Source organism: Chiloscyllium punctatum, chromosome 13 (assembly GCF_047496795.1).
Source record: "Chiloscyllium punctatum isolate Juve2018m chromosome 13, sChiPun1.3, whole genome shotgun sequence".
In the NCBI taxonomy this organism is placed as follows: domain Eukaryota; kingdom Metazoa; phylum Chordata; class Chondrichthyes; order Orectolobiformes; family Hemiscylliidae; genus Chiloscyllium; species Chiloscyllium punctatum.
This window is the reverse complement of record NC_092751.1, coordinates 34,446,738-34,460,534: the sequence shown is the minus strand read 5'-3', so window position 1 is coordinate 34,460,534 and position 13,797 is coordinate 34,446,738. Positions and strand designations below refer to the sequence as shown.

At 45.5% G+C, this 13,797-nt stretch overlaps 1 long non-coding RNA gene across 1 annotated transcript; it reads right to left on the bottom strand.

Annotated features, from left to right (window-relative positions):
• Positions 1-2,583: 2,583 nt before the first annotated feature.
• LOC140484492 (uncharacterized) lies at positions 2,584-13,355 on the bottom strand. The gene is made up of 3 exons (XR_011962192.1): positions 13,292-13,355; positions 4,338-4,561; positions 2,584-2,796 (listed from the first exon to the last, which is right to left on the bottom strand). It is a non-coding gene; the product is annotated as an uncharacterized lncRNA (long non-coding RNA).
• Positions 13,356-13,797: the final 442 nt, after the last annotated feature.

The following is a 13,797-nucleotide window of genomic DNA, read 5'->3' as shown; positions in this document are numbered from 1 at the left end:
TTTTGGAGATTAGTATTTTTCTGATCGGTTTTGTAAATAAAGTTCACTATAGAAAGCACAGTGCTGCAGAACTGCAGGTCCAGCAGCATCTCTGAGGGGAATAAAAACATTGGAAACTCCAAGTCTCATGACCATTTGTCCGTTCAGACGAAGAGTCACTGAAATTGAAATGTAACATTATTTTTCTCTTCACCGATGCCCTCAGAACTGCTGAGTTTCTCCAGCACTTTGTTTCTGGGATTCAGATCTCCAGCACCTGCAGTTTATTGTTTTGTTATAGATCCAATGACTTGACTTGGGGAGCGAGAGGCAGCAACTGTGATCAACTCGGATAAAACTCTCCAACAATGGAAAACAAACACATAGTTCTTTATACTTTGCAAAACACGACTGTAAATAAGAAATGCAATTAAGCTAAGTGCAAGGCGGCATACCACCTGCCTTGTCTCAAACTTGCTGCTCATCTTTGAGAACTAATCTGTCAGAATTGTATTTGCTCCCTTCCTTTGAGATCACAGTCCACAAATGTCCCAGTTTCAATTCCTGGGCCGGGCCCAGTTACCACATTGCAGTGGGGTGGGGAGCTTTGTGTCAGCCTGAAGTTTTTGTTAAGAGCAACATAGCGGGTTGAAGTTGACGGTTTTGGCGAATATTGCGTCATCAAACTTGGAGGAAATCCTTCTTCCGAATATATTGATTAACTGGATTGAGCCTGTTTACATGCTGCCCTGTTAGTAGTGCGGTCATATTCTCAGTTAATAATCACACAACACCAGGTTATAGTCCAACAGATTTAATTGGAAGCACACTAGCTTTCGGAGCACCGCTCCTTCATCAGGTGATTGTGGAGGGCACAATTCTAACGCACAGAATTTATGGCAAAAATTTAGTGTGATGTAACTGAAATTATCCATTGAAAAATACCTTGATTGTCTGTTGAGTCTTTCATCTGTTCGAATACCATGATAGTTTCACTTCTTTCATGTGGAAATAACAAAACCTTTTTTTAAAAGTTGCATTCCTGACAGTGGCCCATCAAATCACTCATTGTATTAATCACTGCACAGTCTCAACAAAGGAATGAAACTGGATGGACCACATTACATCTACCAATGCACTGGAAAATACAACACAATCAGCCCTCTTGACCCTTCTGTCTCACTGTGGGCCAAAACAGCAGCAGAACTGTACTCCAGCCCAATCTGAAATCTCATGGCCTGGTATATTCCCCACTCAACCATTAACATCAAGGCAGGGGATCAACCCTAGTTCAATGGAGAGTTCTGCAGGGCATGCCAGGAGCAATACCAGGCATAACTAAAAATGTGGTGCCAACCTGGTGAAGCTACCCAACCTGCATGCCAAACAGCGTAAGCAACACCAAATAGAACTATGTGATCCAACAACCAATTGTTCAGATCTGAGCTCTGCAGTTCTGCCACACCTAGTCAGGAATGGTGATGGACAATTAAACAACTCACTGCAGGAAGCATCACAGATATCCCCACCCTTACTGATGGAGGGGTCTCACACATCCATGCAACAGACAAGACAACAGCATTTGCAGCAATCTTCAGCCAGCAGTGCCAAGTAGATGAGCCTTCTACATTGGTCCCTGACATCAGAGACATGAATCAACTTGGTTGAAAACTTATTTCAAATCAGATCAAGAAATGGAGAAGTAGTGTAAAGACTGTCAGCCCTACCAAAATTGTGGCAATAATACTGATGGCTGTGCTCCAGAAATTGCTGCCCACCAAGACAAGTCCAGCACTGGCACGGACCGACATTGTGGAACATTTCCCAGGGATGTTCAACACAAAAACGCAGGACAGAGCCAACCCAGCCAATTTCCCTCCATCAGTCGACACTCTCTCAGCAGTGAAGTGATGGAAGGTGTCATCAACAGTGCTGTCTCACAGCTGCTCAGCAATAACCTTCTGTGAGACCCAGTTTGGGTTCTGCCAGAGCCACTCAGTTCCTGATCTTGTTACAGACTTGATTCACAAACTGACATACAGCTAAATTCCAGAGGTGAGGTGAGGGTGATAGTCCAGTCCCACACCAAGACCACTATTTCGACTTCAGTGATATCACCGGACCTCACCACAGTCTCAGCTCATTTACTGAAACTCACATTCATTTATTTTGTTAACTCTAGATTTCATTATCTAAACCCACTCGTGGCCAGCATCCCACAATCACCCTCCCTATAATCTCCAGAATATTGAGAACTCTACCGCCCAAGTGCTCACTTGTACCAGAACTTGCTGATCCATCAAAAGGCTCCCATTTATAAGCAACAACAATTGACTTTCACACCCTTGACTTAATTCCTGGCTGTAATCATTCCTATCTTCCTGCACCACACACCCTTTCATATCTCAATAACTTAGTTTAGACTCCCAATGATGTGTTTATTTTTGAGTTCAGCTGTGTGACTGTTTCTATTTTTTCCAAGGCAACGTGGTCTGGAATTCCCACCCTCTAAGATCTGTTTTCTTCCTTTAAGGCATTCCTGAAAAATTGCTTATTTGGCAAATGGTTTGGTCACCGGACATAATATTCTCCAGCTGTGGCCTTATGTCAAAAGTTCTCAATATTTTTGTGAAATTAAAAACATGTTGAGTTGTACAGATATCTTCTACTTTTCACTATCACTGAGTGAATAATCTGTAATGTCTCTTACCCGACCACATTGTGGGAGCACCTTCACCATTCAAACTGCAGCTGTACAAGGAAGTCAAACATCACCCTCTCCACAGGCAACAGGGCTTTGGCAATGATCACTGGTATCTGTGGGAGAAATACACATGATGTTTCAGGGAGTGCAATATGAATTATATGGATTGAAAATGGTGCAGAATTTGACTGTCAGAAATGGAAGAAAAATCCACTCACTATTGAAAAAAAAGAATTCTTGACTGTCAAAGATATTGTGGAAAAAATAACCTGATAATGGAGCAGCATACGGTCAGGAGTTGGGCAGCATTGGACAATCCATTTACAAAAAGGTCTGTGAACGTAATAGTAAAAGACTAAACATGAGACTGAGGAAGCTAGATAATGAACAAGTGGACATCAAGGAGCCCAGAGGTGAATCAGAGCAGTGTTCAATTTTATGATCCCACAGTCAGAGATGTCGAGCACAAAAACAGAATCTTCAGTCCAACCCATTTATGCAAACCACATATTCTAACCTGAACTATTCCCATTTGCCAGCACTTGACTGACATCCCTCTGAACCCTTCCTATTCAAATGCCTTTTAAATGTTACAATTTTGGTTGACCTTTAGGCTCCTTTTGAATTTTCCCCCCTCACCCTAAATCTATATCCTCTAGTTCTGGGCTCCACCACCCCAGGATAAACACCTTGTCTATTTACGCTATCCATGCCCCTCACGATTTTAGAAACCTCTTCAACATCACACCTCAGCATATGACACTCCAGGGAAAATGGCCCCAGCCTATTATGCCTCTCCCTGCAACTCAAATCCTCCAACCCTGGCAATATCCTTAAAAAATCAATTCTCAAACCTTCCATGTTTCAGTGCCTCTTTCTGATAAGAGGGAGACCAGAATTCCACACAATATTCCAAAAGTGGCCTAACCAATGTCCTGTACAGCTCCTTTACTCAATGCTCTGACCAACGAAGGGAAGAATCCCAAACAATTTCTTCACTGTCCTATCTACCTGTGACTCAACTTTCAACGAACTATGAACCTGCATTCCAAGGTCTCTTTGTTCAGCAAGACTCTCCAAGACCTTACAATTCAGTGTGAGTCCTGTTCTGATTTGCTTTTCTAAAGTGCAGCACCTCACATTTATCTAAACTAAACCCCATCTGCCACTCCGCAGCCCATTGGCCCATCTGATCAATATCCCATTGTATTCTGAGACAACTTTTATCACTGTCCACAATACCTCCAATTTTGCTGTCATCTGCAAACTTACAAACCGTACCGGCTCTATTCACATCCAAATCATTTAAATGGATGAAGAAACAAATCCAAGAAAACAAAACATCCATTTCTCTGGGTTTGAATGTGCACTGGGTAAATCCTGCCCTATGACTCTCTACCAGGGAGGGCTGCCCATACACACCACTGAACTTTGCCCCCAACAATGCTGGCAGCCGCGCACGTGTCCAGTGAATCTTTGCCCCGAATAAAGATGGCAGCGATCACACAATGAGGTTATTTTCCAGTTTACTGCAAAAACAGGACTGTAAGTTTCAAATTTGTATTTTCCGATGTGCACCAAATGTTTGTAAAACCTCTCAGCCCATACCAACACCATTTCCCTCCCACTTCCTGCTGTTTATTTCTTTCCTTACCAACAGCTCTCCATCCACACGTCCCGCACATCCACGCCCACTGTGAGGATGATCACGTGGTATAGTCTAGTCCCGTCCCTCATTTGCTCTGATTGGTCGGAGGACCAAATGCCCCACCAGGTCCTCCAGCTGTGCCCCTGCCTTTCCATTGGTCTTCCGCTGACATCAACCACCAGGGGCCCATTGTTGCCTGGAGCATGCGCACTGCTTCGTGGCTTTTGTTTCTGTTCATCAGTTACAAGAGTGAGACACAAATTTAAAAATCACACAACCACCTGATGAAGAAGCTGCAAAGCTAGTCCTTCCAAATAAACCTGTTGGACTATAACCTGGTGTTCTGTGAATTTTAATTTTGTCCATCCTAATCTAACACCAGCACCTGAAAGTCAAGAGTGTGGGAGGAATGCAAAATATAACAACAAAAGAACTAGGAACAGGAGAAGGCCGTCCTGCCCTTTGAGCTTGCTCTGCCATTCATTAAGATCATGGCTGATCATTTTGTGGACGCAGAACCATTTACGTTCTCACCATATCCCTTAATTAATTAATTCTTTTTAAAAAAGCTACCTTAGCTTTAAAAACGTTTACTGAACTAGCATCAACGACTTCCCTGGGCAATGAATTCCACAGAGGTCACGAAGTTCTTCTCAATTCAGTCCTAAATTTGCTGCCTCTAGTCTTATGGTGATGCCCTCTTGTCCTAGCTTCACCTGCCAGTGGAAACATTCTCTCTACTTCTGTTTTATCTATTCCATTCATTATTTTATATGTTTCCCATTCTTCTGATTTCCAATGAATATAATCCCAATCTACTCAGTCTCTGTTAAGCTAACCCCCTCAACTCCGGAATCAACCTAGTTAACCTCCTCTGCACCCCCTCTAGTGCCGGTACATCCTTGAGCAAGTAAGGAGACAGAAACTGCATGCAGTACTCCAGGTGTGGCCTCACCAGCACCCAATACAGCTGGGACATAACCTCTGCTTTTAAACACATTCCCTTCAGCAATGAAGGCCAAAATTCCATTTGCTTTCTGAGTTGATTGTTGTACCTGGTGACCAACCTTCATGCAGAAGGTTACTCAGGTGCCCCTGCATAGCAAATGATGCAACTTTTTAAAATTCAAGTAATAATCTCTTTTTTAATGTTACTCCAACCAAACAGTAGGACTTTACATTTATGAACATTCTATTCCAAATGCCAGCCCATTGCCCACTCACTCAATGTATCTCTGTTCCTCTGCAAAGTTTCACAGTCCTCCGCACACTTTGTTCTGCTACTCATCTTAGTCTCATATGCAAACTTTGACACCCTACATGTGGTCCCCAACTCCAAATCATCTGTATCAATTCTAAATAATCGCAGTCCCAACACTGATCCCTGAGGCACACTATTAGTCACTGATTGCCAGCCGGAATAGTACTCATTTATCCCCACACTTTGCTTCCTGTTAGTCAACCAATCTTCTATCCATGCTAACACTCCACTCCTAACACCATGCACCTTTATATTATGCAACTGCCTCTTGCACAGCACCTTGTTGAAGGCCTTTTGGAAATCCGGGTACACCACATCCACTGGGTCCTTGTTGTCCACCTTGCTCGAAATGTCTTCATAGAATTCCAAAAGATTTGTGAAGCATGACCTGCCCTACATGAACCCATGCTCTGTTGTCCAATGGGACAATTTCTATTAAGATTCCCTGCTATTTCTTCCTTGATAATAGACCCAAGCATCTTTCCCACTACAGAGAATAAGCTAACTTGTGTATAATTCCCCACCTTTTGTCCACCTCCTTTTTAAAAACGTGGCATCACTTTTGCTGCTTTCCAATCTGCTGGGACTGCCACAGAGTCCAGCGAATTTTGGAAAATTACTGCCAGTGTATTTGCTATTTCTCCTGGCATCTCCTTTAGTCCCCTGGGATGCATTCCATCAGGGTCAGAAGACTTTTCTGTCATTAACTCAATTAACTCCAACACTAGCTGTTCCGTAATAATGATGGTTTCCAAATCCTCACCTATCATTGTCTCTTTGCTAATCATTGGCAGGATATTGGTTTCCTCCACTGTGATATCCCATAATGAAATGTTCCTTATCATTTTCCAAAGGACTAACATTTACTTTAGCTACTCTTTTCTCATTCAAAATTTTGCTATCTGTCTTTATCGTCTGTGCGAGTTTATTTTTCTCATGTTCTAACTTACGTTTCTTCATAGCTCTTCTGTGGCTTTCTGTTGACATTTAAAGTTTTACCAGTTCTAGTTTCAGGTTGTTTTTGGCCATTTTGCATGCCATCTCTTTCAATTTGATCGCTTTCCTTCGATACCCATCGCAGAGTATGCCTTTTCTTACAGTCCTTCCTTTTCACTGGAATATGCCATTGTTGAGCACTTACAATAGATAGAACAATAGAATAATACAGCACAGAACAGGCCCTTCGGCCCACGATGTTGTGCCGAACTTCTATCCTAGATTAAGCACCCATCCATGTACCTATCCAAATGCCGCTTAAAGGTCGCCAATGATTCTGACTCTACCACTCCCACGGGCAGCACATTCCATGCCCCCACCACTCTCTGGGTAATGAACCCACCCCTGACATTCCCCTATACCTTCCACCCTTCACCTTAAATTTATGTCCCCTTGTAACACTCTGTTGTACCCGGGGAAAAAGTTTCTGACTGTCTACTCTATCTATTCCTCTGATCATCTTATAAACCTCTATCAAGTCACCCCTCATCCTTCACCGTTCCAATGAGAAAAGGCCAAGAACTCTCAACCTATCCGCGTACGACCTATTCTCCATTCCAGGCAACATCCTGGTAAATCTTCTCTGCACCCTCTCCAAAGCTTCCACATCTTTCCTAAAGTGAGGCGACCAGAACTGCACACAGTACTCCAAATGTGGCCTAACCAAAGTCCTGTACAGCTGCAACATCACTTCAAAACTCTTGAATTCAATCCCTCTGCTAATGAACGATAATACACCATAGGCCTTCTTACAAACTCTATCCACCTGAGTGGCAACTTTCAACGATCTATGTACATAGACCCCAAGATCCCTCTGTTCCTCCACCTGACTAAGAACCCTACAATTAACCCTGTATTCCGCATTCTTATTTGTTCTTCCAAAATGGACAACCTCACACTTGGCAGGGTTGAACTCCATCTGCCACTCCTCAGCCCAGCTCTGCATCATATCTAAGTCCCTTTGCAAACGACAAATTCCCTCCTCACTGTCCACAACTCCATCTGTCTTCGTATCATCTGCAAATTTACTGGCCCACCCTTCGACTCCCATCCCAATGTGATGTTATTGTTTGGTGACCTGCACACTACACCTGTCAGTGACTTTCTTGTTAGAATTTTGAAAGCATCATTCCTGTTTCTCCTAATGTACAGCAATAACAACAACTACTTGCATTGTATGGAATCTTTTACAATGGCAAATCTCCTAAGGTGCTTCATGGATGATCAAAACATTGATTAAAGAGAATGATTTTAAAATACATCTTAAAGGAGGATAGAGAAGGTTAGGGAGGGTATTCCACAGACTTCTGCACTTGACAGCACCATTCATGGAGCGATGCAGGTGGGGTGGGTTGGAAAGGGAACGTGCAAAGGGGAAATGGAGGAGCACAGGCAGTGCATAAGGTCTTAAGGACAGAGGAGGTTCCAGACTGAGCTGTCTGTCTGAGGGTATGGCTGCCTCATGGAGTTTGAAGCACTGCAATGGGCCCATGCATGTCACATTAGTCGAGGAGAGTATAACGGTGGCTGAGAGAACTTTTTATGAGGACTAGTCTCCTGAGGTAGCGTGGGCTGAGGTTAGAAACAGAAGAGGAGAGGTCACACTGCTTGGAGTTTTTTTTTAAAATAGGCCTCTGCAGAGTACCAGGGAGGTGGAAGAGAGGATTAGCAAAGTTATTCTGGATAGGAGTGAAAGTAACAGGGTGGTCATTATGGGGGACTTTAACTTCCCCAAAATTGACTGGAAATGCTATAACTCTAATACGTTGGATGAATCGGTTTTTATCCAATGTGTACAGGAGGGTTTCCTGACACAGTATGTTGAAGGGCCGACAAGAGGGGAGGCCACATTGGATCTGGTCCTTGGTAATGAACCAGAATAGGTGTTTGATTTAGTTGTAGGTGAGCACTTTGGAGAGAGTGACCATAATTCAGTTAAGTTTAGTTTAGCGATGGAAAGGAATACATACATGCCACAGTTCAAGAGTTATTGATGGTGCAAGGGCAATTATAATGCTATTAGGCAAGAATTAGATGCACAGAATGGGGTAGCAAAATGCAGGGTATGCAGACAATGGAAATGTGGAGCTGGTTTAAGGAACAGATATTGCGTGTCCTTGATGGGTATGTCCCTGTCAGGCAGGAGGAAGTGATAAGGTAAGGGAACCTTGGTTTACTGCAGAAACTGCATCTCTTGTTACGAAGAATAAGGAGGCTTAGGTGTTGATGAGGCAAGATGGTTCAGATGAGGAGATGGAGAATTACAGATCAGCTAAGAAGGATTTAAAAAGAGAGTTTAAAAGAGCAAAGAGAGGACACGACCAGTCTTTAACACATAGAATAAAGCAGAAACCTAAAGCTTTCTACAGGTATGTGAGGATTAACAAGATGATTAGGGTAGGAATAGGGCCAATCACAGACAGAATGGGAAGTTGAGTGTGACCCTGTGGAAATCGGAGAGATGCGAAATGAACATTTCTCATTGGGTTTTACTCAGGAAAAGGAGACCATTGTAGAGGAGGAGAATGAGGTATGAGATATTAGATTAGAAATTATCAAAGTTAGTTACGAACAGGTATTATCAAAGCTGGAAGGCGTGACAAGTCCCCAGGGCTGGATGGGATTTTTCCAAGGATACTCTGAGAATCTAGGGAGAAGGTAGCATAGCCTTTGGATTGGATATTTAAGTTGTCATTGTCTGCAGATTTGGGACCAGAGCACTGGAAGATTGCAAATGTTGTGCCTTGTTTAAGAAGGGCAGTAGAGATGATCCAGGTAATTATAGACCAGTGAGCCTTACTTCTGTTGTAGGAAAGGTTTAGGAAAGGATTATAAGAGATAAGATTTAAAATCATCTGGCAAACATCAATTTGATTTCAGATAGTCAACTTGGCTTTGTCAAGGACAGGTCATGTCTCACAAACCTCATTGAGTTTTTTGAGAAGGTCACCAAGCTTGTAGATGAGGGTAGGGCATTTGACGTGGTACACATGGACAAAAGTAAAGCCTTTGACAAGGTTCCACATAGTACACTGTTGGAGAAAATGCAGAGGCATAGAAGCAAGCCTCACTACGAGAGCAGATTTGTTCAAGCAACTTCGAAGGCAGGTTTGCAGATGGGAAAGCAAGCAAGAAAGCTCCATTCTTGTCCATGTAAAAGGCTGCAGTTGAAGAACAAAGGAGTTTCTGCCCAGTTTCAAACTGGGACCTTTTGCGTATGAGGCGAACGTGATGAGTCCAGTTACTAGTCATGTGCCACCAGGATCTGTTTCGGGACCACTGCACGTATAGGTGAATGGATTAGGAAATTTGCAGACAACACTAAAGTCAGTGTAGTAGTGGACAGTGTGGAAGAACGTTACAGGTTGCAAGGGGACTTGGATACACTGCAGAATTGGGCTGAGAGGTGGCAAATAGAGTTCAATGCAACTAAATGTGAGGTGATGCACTTTGAGAATACAGGAAGGCTGAATACTGGGTCAATGGAAAACATCTTGGTAGTGTGGTGTGCAGAGGGATCTTTGAGTCCATGTACATAGATCCCTGAAAGTTGCCACCCAGGTTGATAGTGCTGTTAAGAAGGCAAACGGTGTGTTAGGTTTCATTCATGGAGGGATTGAGTTCCGAAGTTGAAATACCATACTGCAACTATACAAAACGCTGGTGCAGCCACACTTGGAATATTGTGTTCAGTTCTGGTGCCCATATTTCCGGAAGGATCTGGAAACATTGGAAAAAGGTGCAGACGAGATTTATCAGAACATTGCCTGGTCTGGAGAGAAGGTCTTGTGAGGAAAGGCTGAGAGACTTGAAACTCTTCTCATTGGCAAGAATAAGGCGAGAGGGGATTTGATAGAGACATACAAGATGATCAGAGGATTAGAAAGGTAGACAATGGAAGTATTTTTCCTAGGATGATGACGTCAGCGTGGGGGGAATGGGGGTGGAACCCTGCTCATGACTCCACCTCCCTCCCCCCACTCCAGTTACAGGCTCCGCCCCCACTCCCAGCTCCACACCGACACCAGATCCCAGCTCCCAGCCCTGCCGAGTTTTCACCATCCCTCCAGACCTTCACATCACTGAGGACGAACGATCAGTCCTCAGCAAAGGACTCATCTTCATCCCCCTCCGTCCACGCATCAATGCATTTAATACACGCCAAGACGTCAAACAATTCTTCCGTTGCCTCCGTCTCCGAGCTTACTTTCACAATCAGGACTCCTGCCCACCTTCCGAGGACCCCTTCGCCCACGTCCAACACACTGCATCCACCTGGCCACCCCGCGCTGGCCTATTACCTGCCCTCGACATCTTCATTTCCAACTGCCGCCGGGACATTAACCGCCTCAACCTGTCTACCCCCCTCCCCCACTCCAACATCTCACCCTCACAACGCACAGCCCTCCAATCCTTCTGCTCCAATCCCAACCTCACCATTTCGCCAGCAGATAAAGGGGGTGCAGTGGTAGTCTGGGGCACTAACCTTTACACCACTGAAGCCAAACGCCAACTCGAGGACACCTCTTCCTCCTGCCCCCTCGACCATGACCCCACCCCCCATCACCAAACCATCATCTCCCAGACCATACAGAATCTTATCACCTCAGGAGATCTCCCACCCACAGCTTCCAACCTCACAGTCCGGGAGCCCCGCACTGCCCGGTTCTAACTCCTTCCCAAGATCCACAAGCCTGACCACCCTGGCCGACCCATTGTCTCAGCATGCTCCTTCCCCACTGAACTCATCTCTACCTACCACGACACTGTCCTATCCCCCCAGTCCAGGAACGCCCAAAACTTCAGTGCCCCCGGCCCCTAAAGCCTCATCTTCACGATGGATATTCAATCCCTCTACACCTCCATCCACCATGACCAGGGCCTCCAAGCCCTCTGTTTTTCCCTCTCCCGAAGTCCCCAACAGTACCCTTCCACCGACACTCTCATTCGTTTGGCCGAACTGGTCCTCACCCTTAACAATTTCTCCTTTGAATCCTCCCACTTCCTCCAGACCAAAGGGGTAGCCATGGGAACATGTATGGGCCCCAAATATGCCTGTCTCTTTGTTGGCTATGTAGAACAGTTGACCTTCTGTAATTACACCGGCACCGCTCCCCAACTCTTCCTCCGCTACATTGATGACCGCATTGGCGCCACCTTATCAACTTCACCAACACATTCCACCCTGACCTTAAATTTACCTGGACCATCTCTGACAACACCCTCCCTTTCCTGGTCCTCTCCATCTCCATTAATGATGATCGACTTGACACTGATATTTTTTACAAACCCACAGCTAACTGGATTACACCTCTTCCCACACTAGCTCTTGCAAAAATGTCATCCCGTATTCCCAATTCCTCCGCCTCTGCCGTATCTGCTCCCAGGAGGATCAGTTCCACCACAGAACACACCAGGTGGCCTCCTTCTTTAGAGACCGCAATTTCCCTTCCCACGTGGTTAAAGATGCCCTCCAATGCATCTCGTCCACAACCCGCAACTCCGCACTCAGACCCCACCCCTTCAAACGTAACAAGGACAGAACGCTCCTGGTGCTCACCTTCTACCCCACTAACCTTCGCATAAACCAAATCATCGGCCGACATTTCCGCCACCTCGAAACAGACTCTACCACCAGGGATATATTTCCCTTCCCACCCCCTTCTGACTTCCGCAAAGACCGTTCCCTCCATGACTATGTGGTCAGGTCCACGTCCCCCACAACCCACCCTTCCAACCTGGCACCTTCCCCTGCCACCGCAGGAATTGCAAAACCTGCACCCACACCTCCTCCCTCACCTCTATCCAAGGCTCGAAAGGAGCCTTCCAATTCCATCAAAGTTTTACCTGAACATCCAGTAATATCATTTATTGTATCCGTTGCTCCCGATGCGGTCTCCTCTACATTGGGGAGACTGGACGCCTCCGAGCAGAGCGCTTTAGGGAACATCTCCGGGACACCTGCATCAAACAACCCCACTGCCCTGTGGCCCAAAATTTCAACTCTCCCTCCCACTCTACCGAGGACATAGAGGTCCTGGCCTCCTTCACCGCCGCTCCCTCACCACCAGACGCCTGGAGGAAGAACGCCTCATCTTCCGCCTCACAACACTTCAACCCCAGGGCAACCTTCAACAGTTTCCTCATTTCCCCTTTCCCCACCTCATCCCAGTTCCAAACCTCCAGCTCAGCACTGTCCCAGTGACTTGTCCTGACTTGTTCTACCTGCCTATCTTCTTTTCCACCTATCCACTCCATCCTCCGACTGCTCCCGACCTATCACCTTCATCCCCTCCCCACTCACTTATTGTACTCTATGGTACGTTCGCCCCAACCCCACCATCCTCTAGATTATCTCTCCATGCTTCAGGCTCTCTGCCTTTATTCCTGATGAAGGGCTTGTGCCCGAAACGTCGATTTTACTGCTCCTCAGATGGTCCCTGAAGTGCTGTGTTCTTCCAGCACCACTAATCCAGAATCCGTACCCCACCACATCACTTTGCCCCACAATCGTGGAATCTGGCTGTGCACAAAGAGAAGTGGCACAGTCTGTACTGGGATGCACTGGGGCCCTGAAACACATGGTAAAGGCTATAATCACCAGAGCATTGAGAGCCCCACCACATTGTTTGCATGTTCTATTGTTTTTACACTGTTCCTGCCTTCCCTTGTTTTTTCTTAATAAAGTCGTTATTACACACACCTGCACAAGCTGTGAAATGAACTCAGGCCTCTCGATCCAATATTCGGGATATTTTCACCACATCACAAGGCAAAGACTCTAACTTCCCTTGTCCCTTAGCCTGCTGAGTCGCGCCTGAATCAACTCCGCAATTGGGAGGAAGGGGCGGAACAGGAGGACTCAGCAGCGGCCGCTCGTCTAACCAGAGTGAGTGAGGAGCGGGGCCAAAGCATTCTCGGGGAGTGAACACTTCAGGATTGATCATTCTCAATATATAGTGGAGCGTTAAGCCTCTGGAGTGGAGAATTCTGTTGGCTCATGATCTCGAGTCATTTCAAGAGTGAGAGACGCTGACAGAGGTAGCAATTAGACCCACACAGTGAGGGATAGCACATGGAGTCACATCACCAGAGTGCTGGGTCAAACAAGTGTGCAGGAAGAAAGGATTTTGATTCATGTTGCACTGGGACGTACACCGGAGGTTTGAAGAGCACAGGTCAGGAATGGAGACTGGGATCTTCCAGATC